Here is a 9522-nt window from a genome sequence, read left to right as displayed (position 1 = left end):
TAATATTAATCAGAAAAATATACAATATAAGCATATACATAAAATATAAATCAAAGTTCATAAAACATTTATAAAATGTTCAAAGTTAAATTCTAATTAAAAAGGACCTCATTTAATTTTTAACATTTCATTTTTGTAGGGGCAGTGTGTGCCATGTTACTGCCATGATGACATGCTTTATTTCATGAGAATACAGTTGCTAGGCACCAGTGAATTATGGACGGTAAACATCAGCTTTCTGATGACGGCTGTTAATGATTTAACTACCTAACACAGTCATTTTGGCATTTATATAGAGTACAAAATGTTTTCCTCAGGTGTCATTGAATTCCAGCTTGGACAAAAAGTAAGACGGTCTTGAACGCTTCTTCAAGGAATAAATAAACACTCTTAAAATTCACTTAAATGACTAGTAAGAAAGAACTGAATCAATTAACATGACTCATAAAGTTCAATTTGGTCAATCAGCTACAGTGAAGGAAAGTAATCATTTACTATGACTTATGAATGCAGTTCAATTAAACTAAAAGTCTAGAAATAGTCACTTAAGGTGACTCATGAATCAAAAGTTTCAAAAGTTTAATTCACTTTAATGTCTCTTTTGAATAAATGAAATCACTTAAAATGACTCATTTAAGTAATCTGATTCATTGAAACTAGCCATTTAAATGAATTGAACTTTGAGAGTTTTGATTTGGTTGACTTGTATGATTTTTCTCAAATGTTAGCCTTCAACATGGATTTTTTTGTTCAGCATGTTTGCAGTTCATGCCCTCATCTGCTGCATTGTTAATTGTAAAACTGAACATGATTCACTTTCACTATTGCTTCTTGAACAGGAGTTTAGTTGTGTATCTGTAATGAATAAAGAAGCCTGTGATGTTAAAGCAGAGCTCATGTCTGAAAGGCGGAAAAGCCTAACGTTTGTTCCTGTGGTGTGAATTACAAAGAAGTGCAGGCCTACGTTAGGTGTTAGCGAGGATATTGTATGTAATTGGTTTATTTTGATACTTCAAGTACACATTCAGTCAAACGGACACTGTCGAGCTAATTTGCAGTTTTGTGCGTACGGAGGAAAAAAAGAGTTTTGTCCGCTAAGGATCCTGGTATGAATACGGCATTTGCCGGTATTGTTGTGAAAATGGATGAACATTTAAAGGAGAATAAATTCTGTCATCAGACCGGATTTAGCACTTTCATTAAGTCTTCAAAGACACCGCCACTGTGCAGTAAAAAAGCGAAAATCTGTCTTTTGAGTTAGAAGAAAATGATTCTGTGTTTGCTCTTAAGCTGTGTAGACAACACCTGTTGCTTCATCTTCAGGGGAAAAAAAAATTTAACATGCATTCCATTCTCCAGGTTAAAACCGGGCAGTTCAGTCAGTCAGAAACACACACACAAACACACACACACACAAACAAAAAAGGTGTGTGTGAGGCGAACATGAGAAACACACACAGACCCCAGGATTAATATTTCATCAGGAAGCTTAATAAGGATCTGAAATCCGAGCAAGCTTGAACTTTTATACTAATTCAATAATTACAGCTGTGGTCGAGGCAGGAAACGGTGTGGTAATTATGGCAGGCTGTGGTACGAGGAGGCAGAGTTAACACCTGAGTTCAGACTCTAATTAACACCTACAGGAGACTTTTGTTGTCCACAGAGGCTGTGTGTGTTTCCCACACTAAAGTTTCAGCTCAACACAGACGCAGAGTCACGCGGCACCCAAGAGATCAAGTTCACCACAGACGAGTGAATGCAGTATCAAACCCATCAACCTGTTTTACATACTAATCACTAACTCCCATTATCACAGTAAAATCTAAGTTTATAGTGCTTTCTTTCTTTCTTTCTCTCTTTCTTTCTTTCTTTCTTTCTTTCTTTCTTTTCTAATAAACAGTTTATTCCTATAGAATAGGAATAATTATGACAGAAATCACTCCTCTTACTCCTTCTCTCTATTCATCTTTCCTCAGTTTTTCCTTTTTTATCCTTACTTACTTCTTTTCTTTATGTTGTTTTTTCTATTTCTCTCTCACAAATCATGTACTTGCATCTTTGCATCTTTTCTGTTATTTTCAGATATAGTCTTTCTTTCTTTCTTTCTTTCTTTCTTTCTTTCTTTCTTTCTTTCTTTCTTTCTTTCTTTCTGTTCTGCATAAATTTACCATTCAGTTTTCTCCTTCCTTCCTTCCTTCCTTCCTTCCTTCTTTCTGTTCTGCTGAGTGTTCATTAGATGTTTAGAGCAGTTTGTCTGAATCCTGTTCTAATGCTGTGCTTGAATAATCAACATCCGTGATTAAGGGAATCAGAAATACTGTTTTAATAAATCTATAATCATTATATATTAAATATTCAATACAATTGTTAAATACTATTTGTGCTGCTGGCATGGTGGCTTAGTGGTTAGCATGTTCGCCTCACACCTCCAGGGATGGGGGTTCGATTCCCGCCTCCACCTTGTGTGTGTGGAGTTTGCATGTTCTCCCTGTGCCTCGGGGGTTTCCTCCGGGTACTCCGGTTTCCTCCCCCGGTCCAAAGACATGCATGGTAGGTTGATTGGCATCTCTGGAAAATTGTCCGTAGTGTGTGATTGCGTGAGTGAATGAGAGTGTGTGTGTGCCCTGCGATGGGTTGGCACTCCGTCCAGGGTGTATCCTGCCTTGGTGCCCGATGACGCCTGAGATAGGCACAGGCTCCCCGTGACCCGGGATAGTTCGGATAAGCAGTAGAAAATGAGTGAGAGAGTGTGTATTTGTGCTGCTGCAGTGTTTGATTTGTAATAACGTATGTTATGCAGTATATTTTATAATTTATATGCTTCTTGTTGCAGAACAGGTAGTATTACACTGAAAAGCTTGACATGGTGTTGGATGATTATTGTAGTGTAAATTTACAACACATTAATTTTTTTCTATTCTTCTCCAGCTCCATGCTCACAGCAAGCTTGTGGTCTGTAGGGTAAAAGCAGCCAATGAGCTCATTGTGGAAGGATGAATGGTAATCACAGCAAATACACAAACACCAGTGATGTGTAACTCGTGAAAACCCAAACAACAGATGTAGTATGATAAGAAGAAATGTCTATTGTGTAACTGAACCCTCCTTCACGTCTCAGGACATGCTGAGATCAGGTTCAGGTTCGGCTTTACAGAAAAACAACTTTTCCCCCGAGCTGCAGCAGAGAGACGAAGATTTCTTTACAGCTGTGATACAATATCAGTATGGTGCTGAATTACATCATCGTACACGTTCATGCACTCTGATACACCCTCTATATGCCATCATGGATTTCATAAGTGCTTTGAATCTCAGTGACATCATCATTAAAGGTCTTTGTTACATCATTTTCTTTGGTAGAATAAAGCAAAATGAGGTGCAATTTGATTTTGTCGGAAAAAATAACATTCATAGTTAGTAAGATTTACCAAATTATATAAATTTAAAATGACATAAAATTAAATAAAATTTACATACATTATTGGTAATAATGAAGCAAGCAACAAACAAAAACAAAGAATTAATCCTATTAAATAAATAACACAATTTTGTCAAAATATATATCTGAAAAGATGTAAGGCAATAATCTTAAAAAAGTTTCTGATAAAAAATAAGTCAGACAAACATTTCAGTAGGCAAAAGAACAAGATTTTGTAAAACACAGTATTAAAGCCCTGGGATAGTAAGATAAAGAAGAACAAGAACAATAGGGACAAAATTAAACACTTCTTTGATTAAACAAAAAATTATCATGTAAAAAAAGCGTTAATGTTTGAATAAAAAAATGAAAATCATTTTTTGCCAGTGCTTTCTGATGAACAGAGCCCAGTGAAACAAGGTACTGTGTGTGTGTGTGTGTGTGTGTGTGTGTTTGTCCTGCTTTCTGCTTGAGTGACAGTGCATCACAAGCACTCAGTTTCCTTGAGGTTCCCACCATGCGCCGGCCCCCACAGCTGCACTCGCCCACCACTGGACCACATCTGCCCTCCTACACACACTGCGGGACACCAACCACCCCATATCAACCCCACCTGCTGCTGCCCCTGCCCCTCCACATGTCACACAAAGCCACCCAAAACACATAGACAGTTCAAAAACTACACAGCAAGAGCTATTTTGAAGTTATTTGATTCAAATGTGCACATCAGTTCCACACAAATGACAACCCACCCCCACCCCAGTAGGCTACAGGCCAGACTGGTGAACTCTAACTAATAACACAAGCACAACCCACTCCATCATCTACAGTATACACTGCACTTAATCACACTCACTTTCATTTACACTGGACTCTGTGACTGGACTGCTTGGCCTTGTACTGTACAGTATGTACAATATCTCCCACTACCACATTCTTGGACCACATACAATGTTTACACACGAACATAGAGAGTATCTTTCATTTTCTACTTGTCAAAGGTTTTCCACATGTTTACTGTTACTATTATTTCACTGACTTACTTTAGACACCTTTTGTGCTACTAAGAGCTATTTATCAGTTTTGCGCTGAAACTTGAAACAATGGCTCACACTAACATTAGATAAATGTGAGGATTTTTGTCTAGACATTAGTGGACTCTGACTTTTTGAGGACTATTTATGATTAACATAAGTATTTAACATTATCATCACTTTGGAAAACCCACCACTGCATATTCTCAGTTAATAAACATGCACATTTTTGGATTTGTTAAGAAATAGTTTTTAGAGGTTTTTGTATAGATTTTGTCTATTTTATTGCAGCTCTTAGTGGAAGAGGTGAAGGTGGGGGTTACATACTTCTGAGACTTGGGAGAAAGTCTTTTAATCCAGCTCAGGGTTCTCTTTAGCACTGGTGCTTGATTGATGGAACAAAAAAAAAATAGCTCTAATTACTATTTTGACAGAGATTTGCGTCCATAGTGATTCAGAAAATAGTTCCTCGTCTCTCTGGAAGGGTTTAGAGACTTAGATGTATTTAGTTTCCTCCTGGTTTCATGCTCAAAGTTTAATCCCAAAAAAGACTGCGCTGAGGATCCTGATGACATTTACTTGTGTGTGTTGACTGTCTGGATCCTGAAGATGGCCATTTTTTTCCCTCTCTGTCTCACCGACTCATCCTCACATGTCCACTTTCAGGGAAATGAGTTTGCAGAAAAACATCCTGGCGCGCGGTGGAGCCTGTTGAGCTGATAAGATCTGTGTGGGGATGGAGACGAGGTCAGAGTTCACTCCCTCGCAGCCATCTCATGTCGATTAACATTAGGATAATTGTAAGTTGTGTGGCTGTGGGAGGCCTGGAGTTTGGGTTTTAATTGTGAGTACGGTAAAGTTCATTCTCTCTCAAACCTCCAATTAACCCTCTATTCTCCTCCAAAATTTAACACACAAAATGACTCCTGAAATACAAGAGCTGTTTAGGAACTCTGAAACTCTGAAAAATTTAGCAGAAACCCAGAACTTCAGGACTCTTACCCAGGACCAAAAAACTTTCATGGGAATTTTATAAACATTTTCAGGAACACATGATCCTCTTTAGAAGATCTTTTCATACAACTAGAAAACAAAGCATTACAGGAAATTTTTGAGAACCAGGAACCCAGAAACCTTTACAGAATGTCATGCTGAAGCACAGGAACCTTTTCCAGAACCCAGGAACATTTCAAAGAGCCAAGAATCCATAAACACATTTCAGGAACCCATAAAAGAGCAATTTTTTCAAAAATTCTGAAGGAACACCTTCAAAAACCAAGGAACATTTTTTAATGAACATTTTCATAATGTTAACCATTTTACGTTTCAACCTTTGTCATATATCTAGCAAGAACACTTCAGGAATTCAGGAAGTCTTTATCACAGTATTCAGGAACAAGGAAACCGTTATAGCACCTCATGATTTTTTGCAGAAACCTACAAAAGCTTTCATCCAGAAAAGAAAGAAAAAGAAGAAAGGAACATTTTCTTTTATTTCAGGACCCTTTCCTCTTCAAATTCAGTTTTAGTATTCTATTTACTCTTTATTCTTTTAAAGTATGAATAAACAAATAGGAATAAACCCACTAAAAAAACAAGGCATCTAATTAGATAACTGTAATTTTCACTAGATCTGCATTTCCGCAACTGATGTTTTTTATGTGTGTTCTGGGCGTTTAGGCTCCATTAACTCCTGTCTCCACATTACAGAGGTTAAAGGTCACTTGTATAGCAGAGAGCTGTCATGCTCCATTAATCAGCACACTGACAGAAAAGCAGTGAGTTCAGACACTAACCTGCTCCATCACTTGCTAAACGAGCCGCTCCTGTGTCCAATCCATTCTCACGTTACTTACGTATGGTACAAACACGTCATCCACAAATGCTTTATTTAGTGCGCAGCCATGTACTGTACTCAGATCATTACAACAAACTTCAAATTAGTTAAGCACAGCAGATAAAAGCTCTCATTTTAAATACAAATCCTGAATCAAAGAAATGTTTTCATATTCTTCTTATCATTAGCAAACCTTTAGAGAGTGTTCACTAAGGAGGTAATTTTTTAAATTAAATTTTAAATTATGAGCTCATTAAGAACTATATTTCTAAGTGTGTACTGTATGTGAATCTGTGCAGTAAAAACTCCAAAATCTGGCTCGTTATTTACCTAACACTTACAAGATGTCAGGATTTAAAACTAGCTAAACCCAGTACTTCAAGGTTTTACTGATTAACACAGCGTTCTTATCCTTCTAAGATGGTTCAACTAACCTGTTCTAATAAGGAAATAGCCTGTTGTATAAAAAGCTCTTAAAGGTTCTGTGAAAAAGAAATAGGATCCTTATTTAGAAGTCCTAGCATTAGGTCTGTAGCTCTGTGTTGTTTTAGGTAGCCTTATGTCATGTTATGGAGCACCCTGGTCCTGGAGAAACGTTTCATTTTATGTACTGCGACAGCCATATATATTTAAAATGTCAATAAAAGATTCTTGACTTGACTTTAACCAAAAAAAAAAAAAAATTATCCAACAAATGCTTAAAGAACACTTGAAGAACCCATTTGTAAAGGTGGGTGCATTAACTGAGCAAATGTGCAGAATAAGCTCCAAATTATTGTTCATTATTTTCTTCTTAGTACCTAGAACCTGTCAGAAGCATCCTAATAGTGTTCTAAATAAAACCTTTAAGGGGATATAGAGGAACCACACACTCCTTGTCTAAACTGTCAAAGTGTCTAACCTGATTTTCTGTGTGTTCCCATGAGATCATCTTTCCAAACATCACTGTGGATCTTTCAAAGAAGCCGAATCTTATATTATATATATTTTTTTTAGTTTTTAGTATCTGTCAGTTCTTCTTCATGTAAAAGAATATAAATATAAGATCATCTGAAGATAGCCGAAGATAATTTGCTTTCCAGATGTCTAACAGCATGGATGTGTCATTGACAGACATGCAGCGTCTTGTCATTTTACCCGTTTGATGATATGCCGAGGAGCAGGGTGGTATTCTGATTAAGCGATTATGTGTATGTGTGTGTGTGTGTGTTTGTGTGAGCGATAAGACCAGGTTCTCTGTGTCGGTGTGTTTTGCTAAAGCTATGTTAGCTAACTGGCCTGACCGGCAGCACCGCTCTGCTGCTGTCTAGACGTTCAGTCCTGCATGAGGGCAAAAACATCCGATCATTCATTAAGAAAAAAGAGAGAAAAAAAGCTCAGCAACATCAACACACACAGCAGGTGGAGATCTGGGCCATGTGTATTTATGAGTGTTTGTGTGTGTGTGTGTGTGTGTGTGTGTGTGTGTGTGTGTGTGTGTGTGTGTGTGTGTGTGTGTGATTCTTAAATAAAAAAAGGTTCTTCAGTGTTGAATAAAACATCTAAACAAGCTTAATTTTTGAATATAGATTTATTTGAATTTACTAATGCTAAAAATAATGAACACAAAATATTCAAAAGATCACTGTATCCATTTCTTCAAGAGAAAAAAATATAATATTAATTATGCTCTATATATCCAATAAACAAGCTAACAAACAAATAAAGTTCATCAGTTTGTCAATACAATCAGTAAGTCAGAACTTCTGGCTACAATGAAATTTTCATCCATAAAAAAGTGTGAATTGAAAGTTTTGATCATTTCCTCTTGATCAACACTGTTTCAGATTTACTTCTCTGACTCTGCCAAAAGCATTTTCTCACTCAGATCCAAACCTTATCTCACAAACCAAAAAGTATTATTTCAAGTTCATTTCAACAAAACACAATACACTCATGACAACAATACACACACAAAAACTTTAGAAAACCTCCGGATGTGTTTCATGATTAATAAATGTATTTATTTATAAATAAACCTGTGAGTCAGCAACAGAATTTGACTGTGATTTGTTGTGGTAATGTTCATTAATTAGCTAGCTGTGTTTCTGTCATTTTTTTAAACCTAAGGATCAAACTGAGCTACTGACTAATAGAATTAGACTGAACTCATGGCCTCTTTAGGGCACCGGATTTCGAGTTCTAAGGTTAACGTGTATAATTTCAGTTTATTATCTTGTATATTAAATGAGTCATGTAGGTGTTTCTCTACTAGATTCCTTTTCCACATTGATGAGATCATCTTCATAATCTCATCTTGACCCACCCTCATCATTAAAGTGCAAAATAAATGGGTTGATTTTTAAAACATAATCAGTGTTGAGCAGTGTTAAGCTCTTACAGGAAACCTCAAATAATGCCTCAATAAAAATAAATAAAAAATACACGCCTCAATAAAAATTCAGTTCGTTGGAGTAACTATGGTAACTATGGTAACTATGGTAACTATGGTAACGTTTCATTCAACTGTATAACCAATGGCTCTTTTTGTAATAGAACTTTATTATTATTATTATTATTATTATTATTATTATTATTATTATTATTATTATTATTATTATTATTATTATCAGGGCTCTCAAGTTTTGAAGACAGGCAAGAGTGACATCTCCAACCCCCTGATATCCCAAAAAAAAAACACAACAATGGGGGTATTGTTGTGATTGGAAAGGATCACTGAAAAGAATTTAACCAAATACAAAGTATTTGTTCAATTTCCATTTATTAATTTGTGTGTGTGTGTGTGTGTGTGTGTGTGTGTGTGAGAGAGAGAGAGAGAGAGAGAGAGAGAGAGAGAGAGAGAGAGAGAGAGAGAGAGAGAGAGAGAGAGAGAGAGAGAGAGAGAGAGAGAGAGAGAGAGAGAGAGAGAACGAGAGATTATGACTGGTGTTGTTTATTGTAAGTATTTGTAGCCTTTTTGGACTCCTTTATCATTTGTAATGTTGCTCCCATTTAGAACAGTTCGGCTCAAGCCCAGCCATTTTTAGGGACATGATTGAGGACAATGTCCCGTCCAGAGACAAGCTGTTTAGTGTTGAGGTTTTGTTCAAACCGACCATCAAAAATACCCTCTGGGCATCAGCATTAGAACATGGAAGTACTAAAACCAAGGCTGCTTGTTCTGAGCAGGTGTTGTCAGTGAACCTGGGCCCCCTGGCCCCATCTCAGGGCCCCCAGTTTGAGAAGCACTG

This window comes from Tachysurus vachellii, chromosome 1 (assembly GCF_030014155.1).
Source record: "Tachysurus vachellii isolate PV-2020 chromosome 1, HZAU_Pvac_v1, whole genome shotgun sequence".
Lineage (NCBI taxonomy): Eukaryota > Metazoa > Chordata > Actinopteri > Siluriformes > Bagridae > Tachysurus > Tachysurus vachellii.
This window is presented reverse-complemented; position numbering follows the sequence as displayed.